The 23,941-nt window shown below is 49.1% G+C and overlaps 35 non-coding genes across 35 annotated transcripts; all 35 read right to left on the bottom strand.

Annotated features, from left to right (window-relative positions):
- Positions 1-6,744: 6,744 nt before the first annotated feature.
- On the bottom strand, positions 6,745-6,817 carry Trnak-uuu. The gene has a single exon. It is a non-coding gene; the product is annotated as a tRNA-Lys (tRNA).
- Positions 6,818-7,171: 354 nt separating this feature from the next.
- Trnas-aga lies at positions 7,172-7,253 on the bottom strand. Its single transcript has one exon. It is a non-coding gene; the product is annotated as a tRNA-Ser (tRNA).
- Positions 7,254-7,993: 740 nt separating this feature from the next.
- Positions 7,994-8,075, bottom strand: Trnas-cga. The gene has a single exon. It is a non-coding gene; the product is annotated as a tRNA-Ser (tRNA).
- Positions 8,076-8,213: 138 nt separating this feature from the next.
- Trnak-uuu lies at positions 8,214-8,286 on the bottom strand. Its single transcript has one exon. It is a non-coding gene; the product is annotated as a tRNA-Lys (tRNA).
- Positions 8,287-8,640: 354 nt separating this feature from the next.
- On the bottom strand, positions 8,641-8,722 carry Trnas-aga. Its single transcript has one exon. It is a non-coding gene; the product is annotated as a tRNA-Ser (tRNA).
- Positions 8,723-9,462: 740 nt separating this feature from the next.
- Positions 9,463-9,544, bottom strand: Trnas-cga. The gene has a single exon. It is a non-coding gene; the product is annotated as a tRNA-Ser (tRNA).
- A 138-nt stretch (positions 9,545-9,682) lies between these two features.
- Trnak-uuu lies at positions 9,683-9,755 on the bottom strand. Its single transcript has one exon. It is a non-coding gene; the product is annotated as a tRNA-Lys (tRNA).
- A 354-nt stretch (positions 9,756-10,109) lies between these two features.
- Positions 10,110-10,191, bottom strand: Trnas-aga. The gene has a single exon. It is a non-coding gene; the product is annotated as a tRNA-Ser (tRNA).
- Positions 10,192-10,931: 740 nt separating this feature from the next.
- On the bottom strand, positions 10,932-11,013 carry Trnas-cga. Its single transcript has one exon. It is a non-coding gene; the product is annotated as a tRNA-Ser (tRNA).
- A 138-nt stretch (positions 11,014-11,151) lies between these two features.
- Trnak-uuu lies at positions 11,152-11,224 on the bottom strand. Its single transcript has one exon. It is a non-coding gene; the product is annotated as a tRNA-Lys (tRNA).
- A 354-nt stretch (positions 11,225-11,578) lies between these two features.
- On the bottom strand, positions 11,579-11,660 carry Trnas-aga. Its single transcript has one exon. It is a non-coding gene; the product is annotated as a tRNA-Ser (tRNA).
- Positions 11,661-12,400: 740 nt separating this feature from the next.
- Trnas-cga lies at positions 12,401-12,482 on the bottom strand. The gene has a single exon. It is a non-coding gene; the product is annotated as a tRNA-Ser (tRNA).
- A 138-nt stretch (positions 12,483-12,620) lies between these two features.
- Trnak-uuu lies at positions 12,621-12,693 on the bottom strand. The gene has a single exon. It is a non-coding gene; the product is annotated as a tRNA-Lys (tRNA).
- Positions 12,694-13,047: 354 nt separating this feature from the next.
- Positions 13,048-13,129, bottom strand: Trnas-aga. Its single transcript has one exon. It is a non-coding gene; the product is annotated as a tRNA-Ser (tRNA).
- A 740-nt stretch (positions 13,130-13,869) lies between these two features.
- Trnas-cga lies at positions 13,870-13,951 on the bottom strand. Its single transcript has one exon. It is a non-coding gene; the product is annotated as a tRNA-Ser (tRNA).
- A 138-nt stretch (positions 13,952-14,089) lies between these two features.
- On the bottom strand, positions 14,090-14,162 carry Trnak-uuu. Its single transcript has one exon. It is a non-coding gene; the product is annotated as a tRNA-Lys (tRNA).
- A 354-nt stretch (positions 14,163-14,516) lies between these two features.
- Positions 14,517-14,598, bottom strand: Trnas-aga. Its single transcript has one exon. It is a non-coding gene; the product is annotated as a tRNA-Ser (tRNA).
- A 740-nt stretch (positions 14,599-15,338) lies between these two features.
- Positions 15,339-15,420, bottom strand: Trnas-cga. Its single transcript has one exon. It is a non-coding gene; the product is annotated as a tRNA-Ser (tRNA).
- Positions 15,421-15,558: 138 nt separating this feature from the next.
- On the bottom strand, positions 15,559-15,631 carry Trnak-uuu. Its single transcript has one exon. It is a non-coding gene; the product is annotated as a tRNA-Lys (tRNA).
- Positions 15,632-15,985: 354 nt separating this feature from the next.
- Trnas-aga lies at positions 15,986-16,067 on the bottom strand. The gene has a single exon. It is a non-coding gene; the product is annotated as a tRNA-Ser (tRNA).
- A 740-nt stretch (positions 16,068-16,807) lies between these two features.
- Positions 16,808-16,889, bottom strand: Trnas-cga. Its single transcript has one exon. It is a non-coding gene; the product is annotated as a tRNA-Ser (tRNA).
- A 138-nt stretch (positions 16,890-17,027) lies between these two features.
- Positions 17,028-17,100, bottom strand: Trnak-uuu. Its single transcript has one exon. It is a non-coding gene; the product is annotated as a tRNA-Lys (tRNA).
- A 354-nt stretch (positions 17,101-17,454) lies between these two features.
- Trnas-aga lies at positions 17,455-17,536 on the bottom strand. The gene has a single exon. It is a non-coding gene; the product is annotated as a tRNA-Ser (tRNA).
- Positions 17,537-18,276: 740 nt separating this feature from the next.
- Trnas-cga lies at positions 18,277-18,358 on the bottom strand. The gene has a single exon. It is a non-coding gene; the product is annotated as a tRNA-Ser (tRNA).
- Positions 18,359-18,496: 138 nt separating this feature from the next.
- Trnak-uuu lies at positions 18,497-18,569 on the bottom strand. The gene has a single exon. It is a non-coding gene; the product is annotated as a tRNA-Lys (tRNA).
- A 354-nt stretch (positions 18,570-18,923) lies between these two features.
- Positions 18,924-19,005, bottom strand: Trnas-aga. Its single transcript has one exon. It is a non-coding gene; the product is annotated as a tRNA-Ser (tRNA).
- Positions 19,006-19,745: 740 nt separating this feature from the next.
- Trnas-cga lies at positions 19,746-19,827 on the bottom strand. Its single transcript has one exon. It is a non-coding gene; the product is annotated as a tRNA-Ser (tRNA).
- Positions 19,828-19,965: 138 nt separating this feature from the next.
- On the bottom strand, positions 19,966-20,038 carry Trnak-uuu. Its single transcript has one exon. It is a non-coding gene; the product is annotated as a tRNA-Lys (tRNA).
- A 354-nt stretch (positions 20,039-20,392) lies between these two features.
- On the bottom strand, positions 20,393-20,474 carry Trnas-aga. The gene has a single exon. It is a non-coding gene; the product is annotated as a tRNA-Ser (tRNA).
- Positions 20,475-21,214: 740 nt separating this feature from the next.
- On the bottom strand, positions 21,215-21,296 carry Trnas-cga. Its single transcript has one exon. It is a non-coding gene; the product is annotated as a tRNA-Ser (tRNA).
- Positions 21,297-21,434: 138 nt separating this feature from the next.
- Trnak-uuu lies at positions 21,435-21,507 on the bottom strand. Its single transcript has one exon. It is a non-coding gene; the product is annotated as a tRNA-Lys (tRNA).
- Positions 21,508-21,861: 354 nt separating this feature from the next.
- Trnas-aga lies at positions 21,862-21,943 on the bottom strand. Its single transcript has one exon. It is a non-coding gene; the product is annotated as a tRNA-Ser (tRNA).
- A 740-nt stretch (positions 21,944-22,683) lies between these two features.
- Trnas-cga lies at positions 22,684-22,765 on the bottom strand. The gene has a single exon. It is a non-coding gene; the product is annotated as a tRNA-Ser (tRNA).
- A 138-nt stretch (positions 22,766-22,903) lies between these two features.
- On the bottom strand, positions 22,904-22,976 carry Trnak-uuu. Its single transcript has one exon. It is a non-coding gene; the product is annotated as a tRNA-Lys (tRNA).
- A 354-nt stretch (positions 22,977-23,330) lies between these two features.
- Trnas-aga lies at positions 23,331-23,412 on the bottom strand. The gene has a single exon. It is a non-coding gene; the product is annotated as a tRNA-Ser (tRNA).
- Positions 23,413-23,941: the final 529 nt, after the last annotated feature.

Here is a 23,941-nt window from a genome sequence, read left to right as displayed (position 1 = left end):
ACATTAGCCGTTACGACAGTGTATTAGTTTTCGCCTGGACGGGGGCTTGAACACGGGACCTTTGGTTGAAGGTCTAGCGCTCTACCGACTGAGCTATCCGCTCCCTCAGCCGAGCGTTGTAGTACATGCTGCATGGCGTGCGAGTGACTCGCGTGTCGTAACTGCTGGCTTATGGCTCCAATGGCGACTTCACCGACTTCCCACTGACGCACCGCTGACGCTAGTTTTGTGTCGTCTTAAACGATGGACATACTTACAAGCAGCTGCGAGATCTTAAGAAAAGAAACGCTGCACCACTGCTTTTGCCGCACTCGAATGAATCGAATTGCGACTCATAGAAAGAAATGAATGCTCGCTCTGTCCTACACTTTCAAGCACATCTGCGTACTCACGAACACGGCGACGGCGCGACAAAAGGACGGGGGCGCGTTCGTGGGCGTGCGACTGATTTCTGCAGTACTAGCGTCCGTGCGAGGTGAACCGATAGGCACAACAGACAGCGGCCGTCGCGAAACAGTATTCTTAAACATAAATTTCCGTCTTGTTGAGAATGGTGTCACTGGTTTGGATCCGCATTCACCCACGCATGTCACATGTGTGCGAAAATTTCTGCTCGTTTTAATGCAAAATCGCACGCAGCCGGTAGGATTCGAACCTACGCTCCCAGGGGGAATCTGATTTCGAGTCAGACGCCTTAACCACTTTTTTTTTTTTTTTTTTTTTTTTTTTTTTTTTTACACATTTCTAGAAACGATCGCAAAACACAGCGTCAGGTTCCACCGAGACTCGAACTCGGATCGCTGGATTCAAAGTCCAGAGTGCTAACCATTACACCATTTTTTTTTTTTTTTTTTTTTTTTTTTTTTTTTTTTTTTTCAATCTTCGGATCCGAAGTCCGACGCCTTATCATTTTTTTTTTTTTTTTTTTTTTTTTTTTTTTTTTTTTTTTTTTTTTCCGGTTTAGGAGACCGATGCCTTATCCATTTTTTTTTTTTTTTTTTTTTATTTTATTAGATTTCAGTGTCAGATAAGCGTCGGCAAGGAGGGCAGGGGTCAAATAATGCTGAGGCCTGGCCTCAATGCCGCCTCTCATCTGTCACCTAGTGACGGTATTTCCATTATATTGCGTGCTTTGAATTTTGTATTATTAATTGCCGATCTTGGCTAGGTTTCATAATTGCAAAAATTGAATTGAATTGCTGGTTGAGGATAATCGTAAAATAAATGACTTTCTTCTCTGAATAAATTCGTGAATTAAATTGCAGGACTCCCTTCATTTGTTGCTACTTAAATATGGTACTTAAAATGTAAAGATGAGCTGAATCATAAACGGTTCTTTGCTGCTCCAATTATTGTTGTATAAAACGGAGTCTTTTGTTTGCTCTTCTCTGTTATCCGACTCCCAGTCGCTCAAAGACAATTTTGAGCATGTTGCCGTACGTCTGCTTATGGCCTGGATATTTAACTATTCTATCATATTCATTTTTCAGATACATACGAAAATCAATGAGATCGTCGGTTCCTAAGTGATTAATAACATAGCTAACGTATGTTCCCATTAACCAATGAATTGAGTTGTTTTTGGTTGCAGGGAAATACTGTACCTGTGGCCGGAGAAGGATCAGAGGCTGAAAATTGTCTGTGGACGATCGTGTCAGAAAAGCCAATTGGTCTCTCAACCATTGCCAGTTCTTCATATGCCCAGCACACGTGAATCTGTGTACTGTTGTGTCGACGAGATTACATTTGAGACAAAGGTTTGTTTGGCTAATCCCAATTGAGTGCAACCGTTCGTTGGTACTGACTATATTGTTGACCGATTTGTACCATGATGTTTTTGCGTCGGAGGAGAGAACACGCAGGTTAATATTCTTCCATATAGTTGTCCAATTGTAATGCGGATATTTTTCCTCTATTTTATTCTTCCCTTCATTTTTCTTCTTGAGACACAGAATTGCTCGGGCCGTTAACTGCCGCGAATTAGTTATTTCGCTATGAATATAACTCATATCGATGAAAAATATACGCACATGACGAAGGCGGGGATTGATTTTGTGCACATCAACTGGCGCGTGGAGACTTGCAGGTGTAAGAATTTCAAATAACTTAGTTGTAATGCTGGTAACGTTTTCGTTGAGAAGACTAGTGGTCCGTTTGAGGAAAAGAGCCGAGGCCTTATTCTTAATGTCCGTTAATCCCAGACCTCCATTGCTGGGATCGAGGGTAGCTGTTCTCCCAGTCACTCTAAACACTTCACCTCGCCATAGGTAGTTAGTGACGATTGACATTATCTTTCCAGCGATCATGGTGGGGAGTGGAAAGAGTTGCGCCGTATAATAAGCTTTTGATAAAAGGCAATTATTAATTAAACGAATTCTTTGAAATTGATTTAAAGGTCGGAGCAGGTTTTCTCTGGTGGCTCCTTGAATGCACCCGGATGTTGTTTTCCAATTAATGGCCGCCATTTTGACTGGACACATAGTCAGAGTCGTCCCAAGTGATTTGCACTGAGTGACCTGTGTTGCCCAAGTGACAGTTACGTGTTGAAAACCCCGCAGGTTTAGCAATCTGCTCTTATTAGCATTGGTGGTAGCACCCGACACGCTGCAGTACTTTTTAATGAGCAATTCTAATTTGGTAATGTCATCGACGTTCCGTAATACGACGCCTACATCATCAGCGTATGCATTTGTGACTGTTTTGTGACCTGCTAACGTAATACCTGTTAGATTGACGTGAAGACTGCGGAGTAACGGCTCCAAGGAAAAGACGAATAGAAGCATGGAAAGCGGGCTGCCTTGAGGAACGCCACGCCGTATCGGGATCTGCTTAGTTCTTTGGCAGTTGACAGAGATACTTGCGTTGATCCCCAACGCAACGTTCGTGACCACACTGAGAACTCGTTCGTCAAAGCCTATTTTTCTCATTGTTGTAAGAAGGAACCTGTGATCCACACGGTCGAAGGCTTTGTGAAAATCGATAAAACAAATGGCACATTTGATGTTCGTCACAGAGGCGATGGCAATTAAATCCCTGTATTCCGCAATACTTTTGAAAATAGTTCTGCCAGGTACACATGACTGATGTGGACTTACTATTTTTTTGGCTAAAAGTGAAAGTCTGTTATTTAACAGTCTAGCTATGATTTTGTAGTCGGAGTTAAGCAACGAAATAGGGCGAAAGTTGTGTAGATTGCGCTTCGATGTAGTCTTAGGAACTAATACTATTGTGCATTCTTTCATAGCAGCAGGTAGTGGTTTTCCTTGGATAATCTCGTTTGCCATTTGAGTAAACTTTTCTCCGATGAGTGGCCAGTATCGTAGATAAAATTCAACGGGCAACCCATCCGGCCCCGGTGACTTGTTTAAAGGAGACTTGCGGACGGTGTCGTGGAGATCCTCTTCAGTGAAATCAGTAAGAAGTCCTTCATTTTCCTCTTCTGACAGCTGAGGAACTATGCCGCCAAGAAATTCTTCGAAGGATTCTTCGCATAACTGACTGGCTGAATAGAGATTGTGGTAATACTTGAAAACCTCGTCGACGATCTCTTTCTGAGAAGTAATGGTCAGACCGGTCGGAGTCTGGATCTCATCAAGAAAGGTTCGTCTCCTATGTTTTGCGTGTCTCAATAGGTGATATAAGGAAGCAGTTTCGTCCTCTGATAGTGTCTTGGCTTTTGACCTTACTTTTAGTCCTTCCAGCTGTTGTTGTTTAATGCGGAGTAATTTGGCCTTAGTTTTTTTAATGTCTGCCAAACGAATGCCGGAAGTGCTCGCCTGTTCATACAAGTTCCGTAACATTGCGTAATAAAATTCTACGGTGTTCTTGAGTTCTCGGGATCGTTGAAGACTGTACTGAATTAAAACGTTCCTCAGTTTTGGTTTGGCCCTGTTGCACCACCAGTCCGTAACAGTCACATAGCGATCTATCGAGCGCAAGCACATGTTCCACGTTTCGTTGACAACATCTGCTAACTCATTGTCCTGTAGCAAAGATACATTCAGCTTCCACTGACTTCTTAAACGGCGAGATGGTTGTGCCCTTAAATTGATGGAAGCCAGCATACTGCAATGGTCGGAAAAATATACAGGAATTGTCTCGACTTTAACTAAGGATCTTTCCATACCTTGTGACACATATATCCTATCAATCCTGCTACAGGACTGTGTAGCTATATACGTATATGCAACAACAGTGGGATATTTAATTTCCCAAGTATCTCTGAGGTTTAGATCCGTTACTAACCGCTTCAATTCGTTACAGCAATTAAAATTGGGAGTCTGATCTTTTTTATTTAGTACACAGTTAAAATCGCCGCCAATTAAAAGTTCTGGTGGGTTTTTCCGTAATAAATATATTATTTCTTCTCTAAAAAAATTTGCCCTTTCCGGTCTATTGGAGGTCCCTGACGGGGCATACAGGTTAATAATAGTAACGTCAAAAACTTTAATTCCTATTGCTCTGCCCGAGTCCAGTCTCTCGACATCAGTTACAGGGATCCCTTCCCGGATTAAAATTGCTGTGCCCACCGTTGTTTCGAGTGAGATATTTAGTATTTCTACATAGCCGGCAACTTTAAGGTCAGGCATCGTGACTTCTTGCAGCAAAGCAATGTCAGTTCCGGATTCATAAAGGAAATCCTTGAGAGCAGCAATCTTCGTTTCTGACTTAATCCTGTTAATGTTTATAGTTGTTATTGTGTATGCCTGGCACATGTAGGTTCCTCGTGAAAATAAGGAAAAAAAAAAATCCCTACTGTCAGAGAAAAGTAACAATTACTCCTGGAGGTAATAGAAGAAAAAGAAAAAAAAAAAAAAAAACTATATTAAAAACAGTCAACTACGAATTTGGCAGATTGGTAATTCCGTTGTCACCGAAATTGTGCAGGAACATGGTGGCACTTAGCAGTATCATTTCTCGAGTTAGACTTGGCTGTGTCAGTTCAATGATGGATTCTTTACCGGGTCAGACTTATCTTTACAGTGGGGTTTTGCACCATCAAGGTTCTTGGAGTTTTTCTCTGGGGATACTGCAGTAATTATTTCATATGATACGTTTTTGGCTTTCACATCATCTTTTCCTAGTTTTTGTTTATCGGCGTGACGAGATGCTTTGAGGTTCGGTTGAGGTTTTAGCCTGCGTCGTTGAACCTCTGCAGTGGCAGTGTGTGGCCGCGAGTGATCCGCATCTTGCGCCGATGGTTCGGAGGTGGCCTCTACACAGTCCTGTTTGCTAAGTCTAGTTCCAGTTTCAGTTCCTTCCGCGACTTCTATCTGTGCATCGGGGAGGGAGTGCTGTGTGGCTGTAGATTCACAAGGCTGAGTCCGATCCATCACTTGCTGTTCCTCAGAACTCGACTTCCGTGTTACCGTGGTCGGAGCCAGTGGTTTCGCGTCCATGTTTTCTAACACTGTGGCAACAGCAGCTGACGGCGGGAGGGCCTCTGCTGCTGGCGTCACTGCCGCATGTTTACTGTCTACGTCCTCACCCGCACCCTCGCTGCATTGCTTTTGTTTACGGTTGGACTGTGATGTATCATCGTCTGAACAGTCTTCAGTTGTCTCTAAAGGTCTCTTTTTAGGTTGCAGATCGCATTCACGGGTAAGAGAACTGCGATCGGTAATTACATGCAAGGGAGGGAAATCAGCGACATTTACGGCAGTTACTTCAGAAGTACTGGCTCCATCATTACCGGCCGGGGGAGGTTGATGATTGTTAGGCAGAACATCATTAAGCGTAAGTCGCTGACGCTGCGTAAGGCTATTTTTAAGGACATAGACACGGCGGGGACAGTCTTGACGGAAATGACCCGTTGCATTGCAAATATTACATGTCTGCACCTGCCCTGAATATACGATATGCGCTTTATGACCAGCAATAGAAATAAAAGATGGGATATTGGCTTTAACTTCCATTTCTACTGATCGAATACCATTGAAACACTGCAATTTATACAATTTCGACCACCTTTCGTTGACAACGGACTGGATCTCCCCGTATTTCGAAAGCGCCTCTTTAATCAGCTGATTATCTACTTCAATAGGAACGTTTAGCACTCTGACTGATTTATACGTGATATCCGCTTTGCGAATTGAAACACTACTTTTAGACCCATCTCTGTGCACAAATTCAGCAACACTACCGCACCTCAATAACAGCTTCTCAACATCAACAGGATTAAAAAATTTTACAAAGACACAGTATTTGTCAGCATCTAACTGGGTGGTATGTACGGAATCAGAACTTACTCCAATTACGTCGGTCAGCCAGTCATGGATTTCCAAAGCCGCAGGTTGCACTGCACGCGTTTCCTTCTCAAAAGAGAAAACCAGGGTATTCTTCCGTATAATTCCAGCCATTTTTCTTCAGTCGCGAGGAGATTCCGGTAATAAACCGAAATTCCACCAAAACACAACCGTTATAACGGACGAAAATAAACAGAAACTTAGCACAATGACACCAGACACGTAGAATCACAGAAATTCACAAACAGCAACAAATTAAACTCAGGACGCGACGGAACCACTAACGTAAACACGGAGCAGCAGCGGACACGTCCGAACGCGCTGACAGCTAGAGCCGGAATGTCCACTCGGCCACGACTGCCAGTAGCGCAAGACCCTAGCGACACATGCAACTGCTACCGTTTAAAGCACTGCAGTGCCAGGAAACGGCGTAGCTGCGTTCTTTTCCGTAGTGCTTACACCGCTACTAAACGTGCGGCTACCAAAGTATTAAAATTTCCGCCCGAACAGGGACTTGAACCCTGGACCCTTAGGTTAAAAGCCTAATGCTCTACCGACTGAGCTATCCGGGCTCACATTACGTGAGCACCCCTCCCACTACGTATACTGACACATTGCCTCATGTCCTTTACTGTTGGGTAATCGTTGCGTGGAGCTGTTACTATTTAAACGTCGTCTGACTGCTGTCTATAAACTCATTGCGCTAGGCTCGTAACAGACTATCGAAGAAAGCTGACACACGATGTAAAGTCAAATTGCAGCAGTTTGTACGTCTCATATGCTACAGCGGAGGAGCTACGTGTTTTGTCGACGCTCACTGGACAACTGTAAAATTCGCAAGCGTCTCGAACGCAGGGCTTCCCATGTATTCGCTCATTTCACGGTTCCGTTGGAGATGTTCTTCACCTCTTGACACAAAAAACAAGCGCAGTCGGTAGGACTCGAACCTACGCTCCCAGAGGGAATCTGATTTCTAGTCAGACGCCTTAACCACTCGGCCACGACTGCCGTTAGCGCGGTGTTCTCCCGACAAGTGCAACTGCTCCTTTACATGCAATCTGACGGCAGAACGCGACATGGCCTCACTCGTTTCTGTAGTGCTTTCGTTGCCAGCACATTAGCCGTTACGACAGTGTATTAGTTTTCGCCTGGACGGGGGCTTGAACACGGGACCTTTGGTTGAAGGTCTAGCGCTCTACCGACTGAGCTATCCGCTCCCTCAGCCGAGCGTTGTAGTACATGCTGCATGGCGTGCGAGTGACTCGCGTGTCGTAACTGCTGGCTTATGGCTCCAATGGCGACTTCACCGACTTCCCACTGACGCACCGCTGACGCTAGTTTTGTGTCGTCTTAAACGATGGACATACTTACAAGCAGCTGCGAGATCTTAAGAAAAGAAACGCTGCACCACTGCTTTTGCCGCACTCGAATGAATCGAATTGCGACTCATAGAAAGAAATGAATGCTCGCTCTGTCCTACACTTTCAAGCACATCTGCGTACTCACGAACACGGCGACGGCGCGACAAAAGGACGGGGGCGCGTTCGTGGGCGTGCGACTGATTTCTGCAGTACTAGCGTCCGTGCGAGGTGAACCGATAGGCACAACAGACAGCGGCCGTCGCGAAACAGTATTCTTAAACATAAATTTCCGTCTTGTTGAGAATGGTGTCACTGGTTTGGATCCGCATTCACCCACGCATGTCACATGTGTGCGAAAATTTCTGCTCGTTTTAATGCAAAATCGCACGCAGCCGGTAGGATTCGAACCTACGCTCCCAGGGGGAATCTGATTTCGAGTCAGACGCCTTAACCACTCGGCCACGACTGCCAGTAGCGCAAGACCCTAGCGACACATGCAACTGCTACCGTTTAAAGCACTGCAGTGCCAGGAAACGGCGTAGCTGCGTTCTTTTCCGTAGTGCTTACACCGCTACTAAACGTGCGGCTACCAAAGTATTAAAATTTCCGCCCGAACAGGGACTTGAACCCTGGACCCTTACGTTAAAAGCCTAATGCTCTACCGACTGAGCTATCCGGGCTCACATTACGTGAGCACCCCTCCCACTACGTATACTGACACATTGCCTCATGTCCTTTACTGTTGGGTAATCGTTGCGTGGAGCTGTTACTATTTAAACGTCGTCTGACTGCTGTCTATAAACTCATTGCGCTAGGCTCGTAACAGACTATCGAAGAAAGCTGACACACGATGTAAAGTCAAATTGCAGCAGTTTGTACGTCTCATATGCTACAGCGGAGGAGCTACGTGTTTTGTCGACGCTCACTGGACAACTGTAAAATTCGCAAGCGTCTCGAACGCAGGGCTTCCCATGTATTCGCTCATTTCACGGTTCCGTTGGAGATGTTCTTCACCTCTTGACACAAAAAACAAGCGCAGTCGGTAGGACTCGAACCTACGCTCCCAGAGGGAATCTGATTTCTAGTCAGACGCCTTAACCACTCGGCCACGACTGCCGGTCGCATAGCGGTGTCCCGACAAGTGCAACTGCTCCTTTACATGCAATCTGACGGCAGAACGCGACATGGCCTCACTCGTTTCTGTAGTGCTTTCGTTGCCAGCACATTAGCCGTTACGACAGTGTATTAGTTTTCGCCTGGACGGGGGCTTGAACACGGGACCTTTGGTTGAAGGTCTAGCGCTCTACCGACTGAGCTATCCGCTCCCTCAGCCGAGCGTTGTAGTACATGCTGCATGGCGTGCGAGTGACTCGCGTGTCGTAACTGCTGGCTTATGGCTCCAATGGCGACTTCACCGACTTCCCACTGACGCACCGCTGACGCTAGTTTTGTGTCGTCTTAAACGATGGACATACTTACAAGCAGCTGCGAGATCTTAAGAAAAGAAACGCTGCACCACTGCTTTTGCCGCACTCGAATGAATCGAATTGCGACTCATAGAAAGAAATGAATGCTCGCTCTGTCCTACACTTTCAAGCACATCTGCGTACTCACGAACACGGCGACGGCGCGACAAAAGGACGGGGGCGCGTTCGTGGGCGTGCGACTGATTTCTGCAGTACTAGCGTCCGTGCGAGGTGAACCGATAGGCACAACAGACAGCGGCCGTCGCGAAACAGTATTCTTAAACATAAATTTCCGTCTTGTTGAGAATGGTGTCACTGGTTTGGATCCGCATTCACCCACGCATGTCACATGTGTGCGAAAATTTCTGCTCGTTTTAATGCAAAATCGCACGCAGCCGGTAGGATTCGAACCTACGCTCCCAGGGGGAATCTGATTTCGAGTCAGACGCCTTAACCACTCGGCCACGACTGCCAGTAGCGCAAGACCCTAGCGACACATGCAACTGCTACCGTTTAAAGCACTGCAGTGCCAGGAAACGGCGTAGCTGCGTTCTTTTCCGTAGTGCTTACACCGCTACTAAACGTGCGGCTACCAAAGTATTAAAATTTCCGCCCGAACAGGGACTTGAACCCTGGACCCTTAGGTTAAAAGCCTAATGCTCTACCGACTGAGCTATCCGGGCTCACATTACGTGAGCACCCCTCCCACTACGTATACTGACACATTGCCTCATGTCCTTTACTGTTGGGTAATCGTTGCGTGGAGCTGTTACTATTTAAACGTCGTCTGACTGCTGTCTATAAACTCATTGCGCTAGGCTCGTAACAGACTATCGAAGAAAGCTGACACACGATGTAAAGTCAAATTGCAGCAGTTTGTACGTCTCATATGCTACAGCGGAGGAGCTACGTGTTTTGTCGACGCTCACTGGACAACTGTAAAATTCGCAAGCGTCTCGAACGCAGGGCTTCCCATGTATTCGCTCATTTCACGGTTCCGTTGGAGATGTTCTTCACCTCTTGACACAAAAAACAAGCGCAGTCGGTAGGACTCGAACCTACGCTCCCAGAGGGAATCTGATTTCTAGTCAGACGCCTTAACCACTCGGCCACGACTGCCGGTCGCATAGCGGTGTCCCGACAAGTGCAACTGCTCCTTTACATGCAATCTGACGGCAGAACGCGACATGGCCTCACTCGTTTCTGTAGTGCTTTCGTTGCCAGCACATTAGCCGTTACGACAGTGTATTAGTTTTCGCCTGGACGGGGGCTTGAACACGGGACCTTTGGTTGAAGGTCTAGCGCTCTACCGACTGAGCTATCCGCTCCCTCAGCCGAGCGTTGTAGTACATGCTGCATGGCGTGCGAGTGACTCGCGTGTCGTAACTGCTGGCTTATGGCTCCAATGGCGACTTCACCGACTTCCCACTGACGCACCGCTGACGCTAGTTTTGTGTCGTCTTAAACGATGGACATACTTACAAGCAGCTGCGAGATCTTAAGAAAAGAAACGCTGCACCACTGCTTTTGCCGCACTCGAATGAATCGAATTGCGACTCATAGAAAGAAATGAATGCTCGCTCTGTCCTACACTTTCAAGCACATCTGCGTACTCACGAACACGGCGACGGCGCGACAAAAGGACGGGGGCGCGTTCGTGGGCGTGCGACTGATTTCTGCAGTACTAGCGTCCGTGCGAGGTGAACCGATAGGCACAACAGACAGCGGCCGTCGCGAAACAGTATTCTTAAACATAAATTTCCGTCTTGTTGAGAATGGTGTCACTGGTTTGGATCCGCATTCACCCACGCATGTCACATGTGTGCGAAAATTTCTGCTCGTTTTAATGCAAAATCGCACGCAGCCGGTAGGATTCGAACCTACGCTCCCAGGGGGAATCTGATTTCGAGTCAGACGCCTTAACCACTCGGCCACGACTGCCAGTAGCGCAAGACCCTAGCGACACATGCAACTGCTACCGTTTAAAGCACTGCAGTGCCAGGAAACGGCGTAGCTGCGTTCTTTTCCGTAGTGCTTACACCGCTACTAAACGTGCGGCTACCAAAGTATTAAAATTTCCGCCCGAACAGGGACTTGAACCCTGGACCCTTAGGTTAAAAGCCTAATGCTCTACCGACTGAGCTATCCGGGCTCACATTACGTGAGCACCCCTCCCACTACGTATACTGACACATTGCCTCATGTCCTTTACTGTTGGGTAATCGTTGCGTGGAGCTGTTACTATTTAAACGTCGTCTGACTGCTGTCTATAAACTCATTGCGCTAGGCTCGTAACAGACTATCGAAGAAAGCTGACACACGATGTAAAGTCAAATTGCAGCAGTTTGTACGTCTCATATGCTACAGCGGAGGAGCTACGTGTTTTGTCGACGCTCACTGGACAACTGTAAAATTCGCAAGCGTCTCGAACGCAGGGCTTCCCATGTATTCGCTCATTTCACGGTTCCGTTGGAGATGTTCTTCACCTCTTGACACAAAAAACAAGCGCAGTCGGTAGGACTCGAACCTACGCTCCCAGAGGGAATCTGATTTCTAGTCAGACGCCTTAACCACTCGGCCACGACTGCCGGTCGCATAGCGGTGTCCCGACAAGTGCAACTGCTCCTTTACATGCAATCTGACGGCAGAACGCGACATGGCCTCACTCGTTTCTGTAGTGCTTTCGTTGCCAGCACATTAGCCGTTACGACAGTGTATTAGTTTTCGCCTGGACGGGGGCTTGAACACGGGACCTTTGGTTGAAGGTCTAGCGCTCTACCGACTGAGCTATCCGCTCCCTCAGCCGAGCGTTGTAGTACATGCTGCATGGCGTGCGAGTGACTCGCGTGTCGTAACTGCTGGCTTATGGCTCCAATGGCGACTTCACCGACTTCCCACTGACGCACCGCTGACGCTAGTTTTGTGTCGTCTTAAACGATGGACATACTTACAAGCAGCTGCGAGATCTTAAGAAAAGAAACGCTGCACCACTGCTTTTGCCGCACTCGAATGAATCGAATTGCGACTCATAGAAAGAAATGAATGCTCGCTCTGTCCTACACTTTCAAGCACATCTGCGTACTCACGAACACGGCGACGGCGCGACAAAAGGACGGGGGCGCGTTCGTGGGCGTGCGACTGATTTCTGCAGTACTAGCGTCCGTGCGAGGTGAACCGATAGGCACAACAGACAGCGGCCGTCGCGAAACAGTATTCTTAAACATAAATTTCCGTCTTGTTGAGAATGGTGTCACTGGTTTGGATCCGCATTCACCCACGCATGTCACATGTGTGCGAAAATTTCTGCTCGTTTTAATGCAAAATCGCACGCAGCCGGTAGGATTCGAACCTACGCTCCCAGGGGGAATCTGATTTCGAGTCAGACGCCTTAACCACTCGGCCACGACTGCCAGTAGCGCAAGACCCTAGCGACACATGCAACTGCTACCGTTTAAAGCACTGCAGTGCCAGGAAACGGCGTAGCTGCGTTCTTTTCCGTAGTGCTTACACCGCTACTAAACGTGCGGCTACCAAAGTATTAAAATTTCCGCCCGAACAGGGACTTGAACCCTGGACCCTTAGGTTAAAAGCCTAATGCTCTACCGACTGAGCTATCCGGGCTCACATTACGTGAGCACCCCTCCCACTACGTATACTGACACATTGCCTCATGTCCTTTACTGTTGGGTAATCGTTGCGTGGAGCTGTTACTATTTAAACGTCGTCTGACTGCTGTCTATAAACTCATTGCGCTAGGCTCGTAACAGACTATCGAAGAAAGCTGACACACGATGTAAAGTCAAATTGCAGCAGTTTGTACGTCTCATATGCTACAGCGGAGGAGCTACGTGTTTTGTCGACGCTCACTGGACAACTGTAAAATTCGCAAGCGTCTCGAACGCAGGGCTTCCCATGTATTCGCTCATTTCACGGTTCCGTTGGAGATGTTCTTCACCTCTTGACACAAAAAACAAGCGCAGTCGGTAGGACTCGAACCTACGCTCCCAGAGGGAATCTGATTTCTAGTCAGACGCCTTAACCACTCGGCCACGACTGCCGGTCGCATAGCGGTGTCCCGACAAGTGCAACTGCTCCTTTACATGCAATCTGACGGCAGAACGCGACATGGCCTCACTCGTTTCTGTAGTGCTTTCGTTGCCAGCACATTAGCCGTTACGACAGTGTATTAGTTTTCGCCTGGACGGGGGCTTGAACACGGGACCTTTGGTTGAAGGTCTAGCGCTCTACCGACTGAGCTATCCGCTCCCTCAGCCGAGCGTTGTAGTACATGCTGCATGGCGTGCGAGTGACTCGCGTGTCGTAACTGCTGGCTTATGGCTCCAATGGCGACTTCACCGACTTCCCACTGACGCACCGCTGACGCTAGTTTTGTGTCGTCTTAAACGATGGACATACTTACAAGCAGCTGCGAGATCTTAAGAAAAGAAACGCTGCACCACTGCTTTTGCCGCACTCGAATGAATCGAATTGCGACTCATAGAAAGAAATGAATGCTCGCTCTGTCCTACACTTTCAAGCACATCTGCGTACTCACGAACACGGCGACGGCGCGACAAAAGGACGGGGGCGCGTTCGTGGGCGTGCGACTGATTTCTGCAGTACTAGCGTCCGTGCGAGGTGAACCGATAGGCACAACAGACAGCGGCCGTCGCGAAACAGTATTCTTAAACATAAATTTCCGTCTTGTTGAGAATGGTGTCACTGGTTTGGATCCGCATTCACCCACGCATGTCACATGTGTGCGAAAATTTCTGCTCGTTTTAATGCAAAATCGCACGCAGCCGGTAGGATTCGAACCTACGCTCCCAGGGGGAATCTGATTTCGAGTCAGACGCCTTAACCACTCGGCCACGACTGCCAGTAGCGCAAGACCCTAGCGACACATGCAACTGCTACCGTTTAAAGCACTGCAGTGCCAGGAAACGGCGTAGCTGCGTTCTTTTCCGTAGTGCTTACACCGCTACTAAACGTGCGGCTACCAAAGTATTAAAATTTCCGCCCGAACAGGGACTTGAACCCTGGACCCTTAGGTTAAAAGCCTAATGCTCTACCGACTGAGCTATCCGGGCTCACATTACGTGAGCACCCCTCCCACTACGTATACTGACACATTGCCTCATGTCCTTTACTGTTGGGTAATCGTTGCGTGGAGCTGTTACTATTTAAACGTCGTCTGACTGCTGTCTATAAACTCATTGCGCTAGGCTCGTAACAGACTATCGAAGAAAGCTGACACACGATGTAAAGTCAAATTGCAGCAGTTTGTACGTCTCATATGCTACAGCGGAGGAGCTACGTGTTTTGTCGACGCTCACTGGACAACTGTAAAATTCGCAAGCGTCTCGAACGCAGGGCTTCCCATGTATTCGCTCATTTCACGGTTCCGTTGGAGATGTTCTTCACCTCTTGACACAAAAAACAAGCGCAGTCGGTAGGACTCGAACCTACGCTCCCAGAGGGAATCTGATTTCTAGTCAGACGCCTTAACCACTCGGCCACGACTGCCGGTCGCATAGCGGTGTCCCGACAAGTGCAACTGCTCCTTTACATGCAATCTGACGGCAGAACGCGACATGGCCTCACTCGTTTCTGTAGTGCTTTCGTTGCCAGCACATTAGCCGTTACGACAGTGTATTAGTTTTCGCCTGGACGGGGGCTTGAACACGGGACCTTTGGTTGAAGGTCTAGCGCTCTACCGACTGAGCTATCCGCTCCCTCAGCCGAGCGTTGTAGTACATGCTGCATGGCGTGCGAGTGACTCGCGTGTCGTAACTGCTGGCTTATGGCTCCAATGGCGACTTCACCGACTTCCCACTGACGCACCGCTGACGCTAGTTTTGTGTCGTCTTAAACGATGGACATACTTACAAGCAGCTGCGAGATCTTAAGAAAAGAAACGCTGCACCACTGCTTTTGCCGCACTCGAATGAATCGAATTGCGACTCATAGAAAGAAATGAATGCTCGCTCTGTCCTACACTTTCAAGCACATCTGCGTACTCACGAACACGGCGACGGCGCGACAAAAGGACGGGGGCGCGTTCGTGGGCGTGCGACTGATTTCTGCAGTACTAGCGTCCGTGCGAGGTGAACCGATAGGCACAACAGACAGCGGCCGTCGCGAAACAGTATTCTTAAACATAAATTTCCGTCTTGTTGAGGATGGTGTCACTGGTTTGGATCCGCATTCACCCACGCATGTCACATGTGTGCGAAAATTTCTGCTCGTTTTAATGCAAAATCGCACGCAGCCGGTAGGATTCGAACCTACGCTCCCAGGGGGAATCTGATTTCGAGTCAGACGCCTTAACCACTCGGCCACGACTGCCAGTAGCGCAAGACCCTAGCGACACATGCAACTGCTACCGTTTAAAGCACTGCAGTGCCAGGAAACGGCGTAGCTGCGTTCTTTTCCGTAGTGCTTACACCGCTACTAAACGTGCGGCTACCAAAGTATTAAAATTTCCGCCCGAACAGGGACTTGAACCCTGGACCCTTAGGTTAAAAGCCTAATGCTCTACCGACTGAGCTATCCGGGCTCACATTACGTGAGCACCCCTCCCACTACGTATACTGACACATTGCCTCATGTCCTTTACTGTTGGGTAATCGTTGCGTGGAGCTGTTACTATTTAAACGTCGTCTGACTGCTGTCTATAAACTCATTGCGCTAGGCTCGTAACAGACTATCGAAGAAAGCTGACACACGATGTAAAGTCAAATTGCAGCAGTTTGTACGTCTCATATGCTACAGCGGAGGAGCTACGTGTTTTGTCGACGCTCACTGGACAACTGTAAAATTCGCAAGCGTCTCGAACGCAGGGCTTCCCATGTATTCGCTCATTTCACGGTTCCGTTGGAGATGTTCTTCACCTCTTGACACAAAAAACAAGCGCAGTCGGTAGGACTCGAACCTACGCTCCCAGAGGGAATCTGATTTCTAGTCAGACGCCTTAACCACTCGGCCACGACTGCCGGTCGCATAGCGGTGTCCCGACAAGTGCAACTGCTCCTTTACATGCAATCTGACGGCAGAACGCGACATGGCCTCACTCGTTTCTGTAGTGCTTTCGTTGCCAGCACATTAGCCGTTACGACAGTGTATTAGTTTTCGCCTGGACGGGGGCTTGAACACGGGACCTTTGGTTGAAGGTCTAGCGCTCTACCGACTGAGCTATCCGCTCCCTCAGCCGAGCGTTGTAGTACATGCTGCATGGCGTGCGAGTGACTCGCGTGTCGTAACTGCTGGCTTATGGCTCCAATGGCGACTTCACCGACTTCCCACTGACGCACCGCTGACGCTAGTTTTGTGTCGTCTTAAACGATGGACATACTTACAAGCAGCTGCGAGATCTTAAGAAAAGAAACGCTGCACCACTGCTTTTGCCGCACTCGAATGAATCGAATTGCGACTCATAGAAAGAAATGAATGCTCGCTCTGTCCTACACTTTCAAGCACATCTGCGTACTCACGAACACGGCGACGGCGCGACAAAAGGACGGGGGCGCGTTCGTGGGCGTGCGACTGATTTCTGCAGTACTAGCGTCCGTGCGAGGTGAACCGATAGGCACAACAGACAGCGGCCGTCGCGAAACAGTATTCTTAAACATAAATTTCCGTCTTGTTGAGAATGGTGTCACTGGTTTGGATCCGCATTCACCCACGCATGTCACATGTGTGCGAAAATTTCTGCTCGTTTTAATGCAAAATCGCACGCAGCCGGTAGGATTCGAACCTACGCTCCCAGGGGGAATCTGATTTCGAGTCAGACGCCTTAACCACTCGGCCACGACTGCCAGTAGCGCAAGACCCTAGCGACACATGCAACTACTACCGTTTAAAGCACTGCAGTGCCAGGAAACGGCGTAGCTGCGTTCTTTTCCGTAGTGCTTACACCGCTACTAGACGTGCGGCTACCAAAGTATTAAAATTTCCGCCCGAACAGGGACTTGAACCCTGGACCCTTAGGTTAAAAGCCTAATGCTCTACCGACTGAGCTATCCGGGCTCACTTTACGTGAGCACCCCTCCCACTACGTATACTGACACATTGCCTCATGTCCTTTACTGTTGGGTAATCGTTGCGTGGAGCTGTTACTATTTAAACGTCGTCTGACTGCTGTCTATAAACTCATTGCGCTAGGCTCGTAACAGACTATCGAAGAAAGCTGACACACGATGTAAAGTCAAATTGCAGCAGTTTGTACGTCTCATATGCTACAGCGGAGGAGCTACGTGTTTTGTCGACGCTCACTGGACAACTGTAAAATTCGCAAGCGTCTCGAACGCAGGGCTTCCCATGTATTCGCTCATTTCACGGTTCCGTTGGAGATGTTCTTCACCTCTTGACACAAAAAACAAGCGCAGTCGGTAGGACTCGAACCTACGCTCCCAGAGGGAATCTGATTTCTAGTCAGACGCCTTAACCACTCGGCCACGACTGCCGGTCGCATAGCGGTGTCCCGACAAGTGCAACTGCTCCTTTACATGCAATCTGACGGCAGAACGCGACATGGCCTCACTCGTTTCTGTAGTGCTTTCGTTGCCAGCACATTAGCCGTTACGACAGTGTATTAGTTTTCGCCTGGACGGGGGCTTGAACACGGGACCTTTGGTTGAAGGTCTAGCGCTCTACCGACTGAGCTATCCGCTCCCTCAGCCGAGCGTTGTAGTACATGCTGCATGGCGTGCGAGTGACTCGCGTGTCGTAACTGCTGGCTTATGGCTCCAATGGCGACTTCACCGACTTCCCACTGACGCACCGCTGACGCTAGTTTTGTGTCGTCTTAAACGATGGACATACTTACAAGCAGCTGCGAGATCTTAAGAAAAGAAACGCTGCACCACTGCTTTTGCCGCACTCGAATGAATCGAATTGCGACTCATAGAAAGAAATGAATGCTCGCTCTGTCCTACACTTTCAAGCACATCTGCGTACTCACGAACACGGCGACGGCGCGACAAAAGGACGGGGGCGCGTTCGTGGGCGTGCGACTGATTTCTGCAGTACTAGCGTCCGTGCGAGGTGAACCGATAGGCACAACAGACAGCGGCCGTCGCGAAACAGTATTCTTAAACATAAATTTCCGTCTTGTTGAGAATGGTGTCACTGGTTTGGATCCGCATTCACCCACGCATGTCACATGTGTGCGAAAATTTCTGCTCGTTTTAATGCAAAATCGCACGCAGCCGGTAGGATTCGAACCTACGCTCCCAGGGGGAATCTGATTTCGAGTCAGACGCCTTAACCACTCGGCCACGACTGCCAGTAGCGCAAGACCCTAGCGACACATGCAACTGCTACCGTTTAAAGCACTGCAGTGCCAGGAAACGGCGTAGCTGCGTTCTTTTCCGTAGTGCTTACACCGCTACTAAACGTGCGGCTACCAAAGTATTAAAATTTCCGCCCGAACAGGGACTTGAACCCTGGACCCTTAGGTTAAAAGCCTAATGCTCTACCGACTGAGCTATCCGGGCTCACATTACGTGAGCACCCCTCCCACTACGTATACTGACACATTGCCTCATGTCCTTTACTGTTGGGTAATCGTTGCGTGGAGCTGTTACTATTTAAACGTCGTCTGACTGCTGTCTATAAACTCATTGCGCTAGGCTCGTAACAGACTATCGAAGAAAGCTGACACACGATGTAAAGTCAAATTGCAGCAGTTTGTACGTCTCATATGCTACAGCGGAGGAGCTACGTGTTTTGTCGACGCTCACTGGACAACTGTAAAATTCGCAAGCGTCTCGAACGCAGGGCTTCCCATGTATTCGCTCATTTCACGGTTCCGTTGGAGATGTTCTTCACCTCTTGACACAAAAAACAAGCGCAGTCGGTAGGACTCGAACCTACGCTCCCAGAGGGAATCTGATTTCTAGTCAGACGCCTTAACCACTCGGCCACGACTGCCGGTCGCATAGCGGTGTCCCGACAAGTGCAACTGCTCCTTTACATGCAATCTGACGGCAGAACGCGACATGGCCTCACTCGTTTCTGTAGTGCTTTCGTTGCCAGCACATTAGCCGTTACGACAGTGTATTAGTTTTCGCCTGGACGGGGGCTTGAACACGGGACCTTTGGTTGAAGGTCTAGCGCTCTACCGACTGAGCTATCCGCTCCCTCAGCCGAGCGTTGTAGTACATGCTGCATGGCGTGCGAGTGACTCGCGTGTCGTAACTGCTGGCTTATGGCTCCAATGGCGACTTCACCGACTTCCCACTGACGCACCGCTGACGCTAGTTTTGTGTCGTCTTAAACGATGGACATACTTACAAGCAGCTGCGAGATCTTAAGAAAAGAAACGCTGCACCACTGCTTTTGCCGCACTCGAATGAATCGAATTGCGACTCATAGAAAGAAATGAATGCTCGCTCTGTCCTACACTTTCAAGCACATCTGCGTACTCACGAACACGGCGACGGCGCGACAAAAGGACGGGGGCGCGTTCGTGGGCGTGCGACTGATTTCTGCAGTACTAGCGTCCGTGCGAGGTGAACCGATAGGCACAACAGACAGCGGCCGTCGCGAAACAGTATTCTTAAACATAAATTTCCGTCTTGTTGAGAATGGTGTCACTGGTTTGGATCCGCATTCACCCACGCATGTCACATGTGTGCGAAAATTTCTGCTCGTTTTAATGCAAAATCGCACGCAGCCGGTAGGATTCGAACCTACGCTCCCAGGGGGAATCTGATTTCGAGTCAGACGCCTTAACCACTCGGCCACGACTGCCAGTAGCGCAAGACCCTAGCGACACATGCAACTGCTACCGTTTAAAGCACTGCAGTGCCAGGAAACGGCGTAGCTGCGTTCTTTTCCGTAGTGCTTACACCGCTACTAAACGTGCGGCTACCAAAGTATTAAAATTTCCGCCCGAACAGGGACTTGAACCCTGGACCCTTAGGTTAAAAGCCTAATGCTCTACCGACTGAGCTATCCGGGCTCACATTACGTGAGCACCCCTCCCACTACGTATACTGACACATTGCCTCATGTCCTTTACTGTTGGGTAATCGTTGCGTGGAGCTGTTACTATTTAAACGTCGTCTGACTGCTGTCTATAAACTCATTGCGCTAGGCTCGTAACAGACTATCGAAGAAAGCTGACACACGATGTAAAGTCAAATTGCAGCAGTTTGTACGTCTCATATGCTACAGCGGAGGAGCTACGTGTTTTGTCGACGCTCACTGGACAACTGTAAAATTCGCAAGCGTCTCGAACGCAGGGCTTCCCATGTATTCGCTCATTTCACGGTTCCGTTGGAGATGTTCTTCACCTCTTGACACAAAAAACAAGCGCAGTCGGTAGGACTCGAACCTACGCTCCCAGAGGGAATCTGATTTCTAGTCAGACGCCTTAACCACTCGGCCACGACTGCCGGTCGCATAGCGGTGTCCCGACAAGTGCAACTGCTCCTTTACATGCAATCTGACGGCAGAACGCGACATGGCCTCACTCGTTTCTGTAGTGCTTTCGTTGCCAGCACATTAGCCGTTACGACAGTGTATTAGTTTTCGCCTGGACGGGGGCTTGAACACGGGACCTTTGGTTGAAGGTCTAGCGCTCTACCGACTGAGCTATCCGCTCCCTCAGCCGAGCGTTGTAGTACATGCTGCATGGCGTGCGAGTGACTCGCGTGTCGTAACTGCTGGCTTATGGCTCCAATGGCGACTTCACCGACTTCCCACTGACGCACCGCTGACGCTAGTTTTGTGTCGTCTTAAACGATGGACATACTTACAAGCAGCTGCGAGATCTTAAGAAAAGAAACGCTGCACCACTGCTTTTGCCGCACTCGAATGAATCGAATTGCGACTCATAGAAAGAAATGAATGCTCGCTCTGTCCTACACTTTCAAGCACATCTGCGTACTCACGAACACGGCGACGGCGCGACAAAAGGACGGGGGCGCGTTCGTGGGCGTGCGACTGATTTCTGCAGTACTAGCGTCCGTGCGAGGTGAACCGATAGGCACAACAGACAGCGGCCGTCGCGAAACAGTATTCTTAAACATAAATTTCCGTCTTGTTGAGAATGGTGTCACTGGTTTGGATCCGCATTCACCCACGCATGTCACATGTGTGCGAAAATTTCTGCTCGTTTTAATGCAAAATCGCACGCAGCCGGTAGGATTCGAACCTACGCTCCCAGGGGGAATCTGATTTCGAGTCAGACGCCTTAACCACTCGGCCACGACTGCCAGTAGCGCAAGACCCTAGCGACACATGCAACTGCTACCGTTTAAAGCACTGCAGTGCCAGGAAACGGCGTAGCTGCGTTCTTTTCCGTAGTGCTTACACCGCTACTAAACGTGCGGCTACCAAAGTATTAAAATTTCCGCCCGAACAGGGACTTGAACCCTGGACCCTTAGGTTAAAAGCCTAATGCTCTACCGACTGAGCTATCCGGGCTCACATTACGTGAGCACCCCTCCCACTACGTATACTGACACATTGCCTCATGTCCTTTACTGTTGGGTAATCGTTGCGTGGAGCTGTTACTATTTAAACGTCGTCTGACTGCTGTCTATAAACTCATTGCGCTAGGCTCGTAACAGACTATCGAAGAAAGCTGACACACGATGTAAAGTCAAATTGCAGCAGTTTGTACGTCTCATATGCTACAGCGGAGGAGCTACGTGTTTTGTCGACGCTCACTGGACAACTGTAAAATTCGCAAGCGTCTCGAACGCAGGGCTTCCCATGTATTCGCTCATTTCACGGTTCCGTTGGAGATGTTCTTCACCTCTTGACACAAAAAACAAGCGCAGTCGGTAGGACTCGAACCTACGCTCCCAGAGGGAATCTGATTTCTAGTCAGACGCCTTAACCACTCGGCCACGACTGCCGGTCGCATAGCGGTGTCCCGACAAGTGCAACTGCTCCTTTACATGCAATCTGACGGCAGAACGCGACATGGCCTCACTCGTTTCTGTAGTGCTTTCGTTGCCAGCACATTAGCCGTTACGACAGTGTATTAGTTTTCGCCTGGACGGGGGCTTGAACACGGGACCTTTGGTTGAAGGTCTAGCGCTCTACCGACTGAGCTATCCGCTCCCTCAGCCGAGCGTTGTAGTACATGCTGCATGGCGTGCGAGTGACTCGCGTGTCGTAACTGCTGGCTTATGGCTCCAATGGCGACTTCACCGACTTCCCACTGACGCACCGCTGACGCTAGTTTTGTGTCGTCTTAAACGATGGACATACTTACAAGCAGCTGCGAGATCTTAAGAAAAGAAACGCTGCACCACTGCTTTTGCCGCACTCGAATGAATCGAATTGCGACTCATAGAAAGAAATGAATGCTCGCTCTGTCCTACACTTTCAAGCACATCTGCGTACTCACGAACACGGCGACGGCGCGACAAAAGGACGGGGGCGCGTTCGTGGGCGTGCGACTGATTTCTGCAGTACTAGCGTCCGTGCGAGGTGAACCGATAGGCACAACAGACAGCGGCCGTCGCGAAACAGTATTCTTAAACATAAATTTCCGTCTTGTTGAGGATGGTGTCACTGGTTTGGATCCGCATTCACCCACGCATGTCACATGTGTGCGAAAATTTCTGCTCGTTTTAATGCAAAATCGCACGCAGCCGGTAGGATTCGAACCTACGCTCCCAGGGGGAATCTGATTTCGAGTCAGACGCCTTAACCACTCGGCCACGACTGCCAGTAGCGCAAGACCCTAGCGACACATGCAACTGCTACCGTTTAAAGCACTGCAGTGCCAGGAAACGGCGTAGCTGCGTTCTTTTCCGTAGTGCTTACACCGCTACTAAACGTGCGGCTACCAAAGTATTAAAATTTCCGCCCGAACAGGGACTTGAACCCTGGACCCTTAGGTTAAAAGCCTAATGCTCTACCGACTGAGCTATCCGGGCTCACATTACGTGAGCACCCCTCCCACTACGTATACTGACACATTGCCTCATGTCCTTTACTGTTGGGTAATCGTTGCGTGGAGCTGTTACTATTTAAACGTCGTCTGACTGCTGTCTATAAACTCATTGCGCTAGGCTCGTAACAGACTATCGAAGAAAGCTGACACACGATGTAAAGTCAAATTGCAGCAGTTTGTACGTCTCATATGCTACAGCGGAGGAGCTACGTGTTTTGTCGACGCTCACTGGACAACTGTAAAATTCGCAAGCGTCTCGAACGCAGGGCTTCCCATGTATTCGCTCATTTCACGGTTCCGTTGGAGATGTTCTTCACCTCTTGACACAAAAAACAAGCGCAGTCGGTAGGACTCGAACCTACGCTCCCAGAGGGAATCTGATTTCTAGTCAGACGCCTTAACCACTCGGCCACGACTGCCGGTCGCATAGCGGTGTCCCGACAAGTGCAACTGCTCCTTTACATGCAATCTGACGGCAGAACGCGACATGGCCTCACTCGTTTCTGTAGTGCTTTCGTTGCCAGCACATTAGCCGTTACGACAGTGTATTAGTTTTCGCCTGGACGGGGGCTTGAACACGGGACCTTTGGTTGAAGGTCTAGCGCTCTACCGACTGAGCTATCCGCTCCCTCAGCCGAGCGTTGTAGTACATGCTGCATGGCGTGCGAGTGACTCGCGTGTCGTAACTGCTGGCTTATGGCTCCAATGGCGACTTCACCGACTTCCCACTGACGCACCGCTGACGCTAGTTTTGTGTCGTCTTAAACGATGGACATACTTACAAGCAGCTGCGAGATCTTAAGAAAAGAAACGCTGCACCACTGCTTTTGCCGCACTCGAATGAATCGAATTGCGACTCATAGAAAGAAATGAATGCTCGCTCTGTCCTACACTTTCAAGCACATCTGCGTACTCACGAACACGGCGACGGCGCGACAAAAGGACGGG

Source organism: Schistocerca americana, unplaced genomic scaffold, assembly GCF_021461395.2.
Source record: "Schistocerca americana isolate TAMUIC-IGC-003095 unplaced genomic scaffold, iqSchAmer2.1 HiC_scaffold_178, whole genome shotgun sequence".
Lineage (NCBI taxonomy): Eukaryota > Metazoa > Arthropoda > Insecta > Orthoptera > Acrididae > Schistocerca > Schistocerca americana.
The sequence above is the reverse complement of the archived record's forward strand: the minus strand, read 5'-3'. Positions and strand labels throughout refer to the sequence as shown.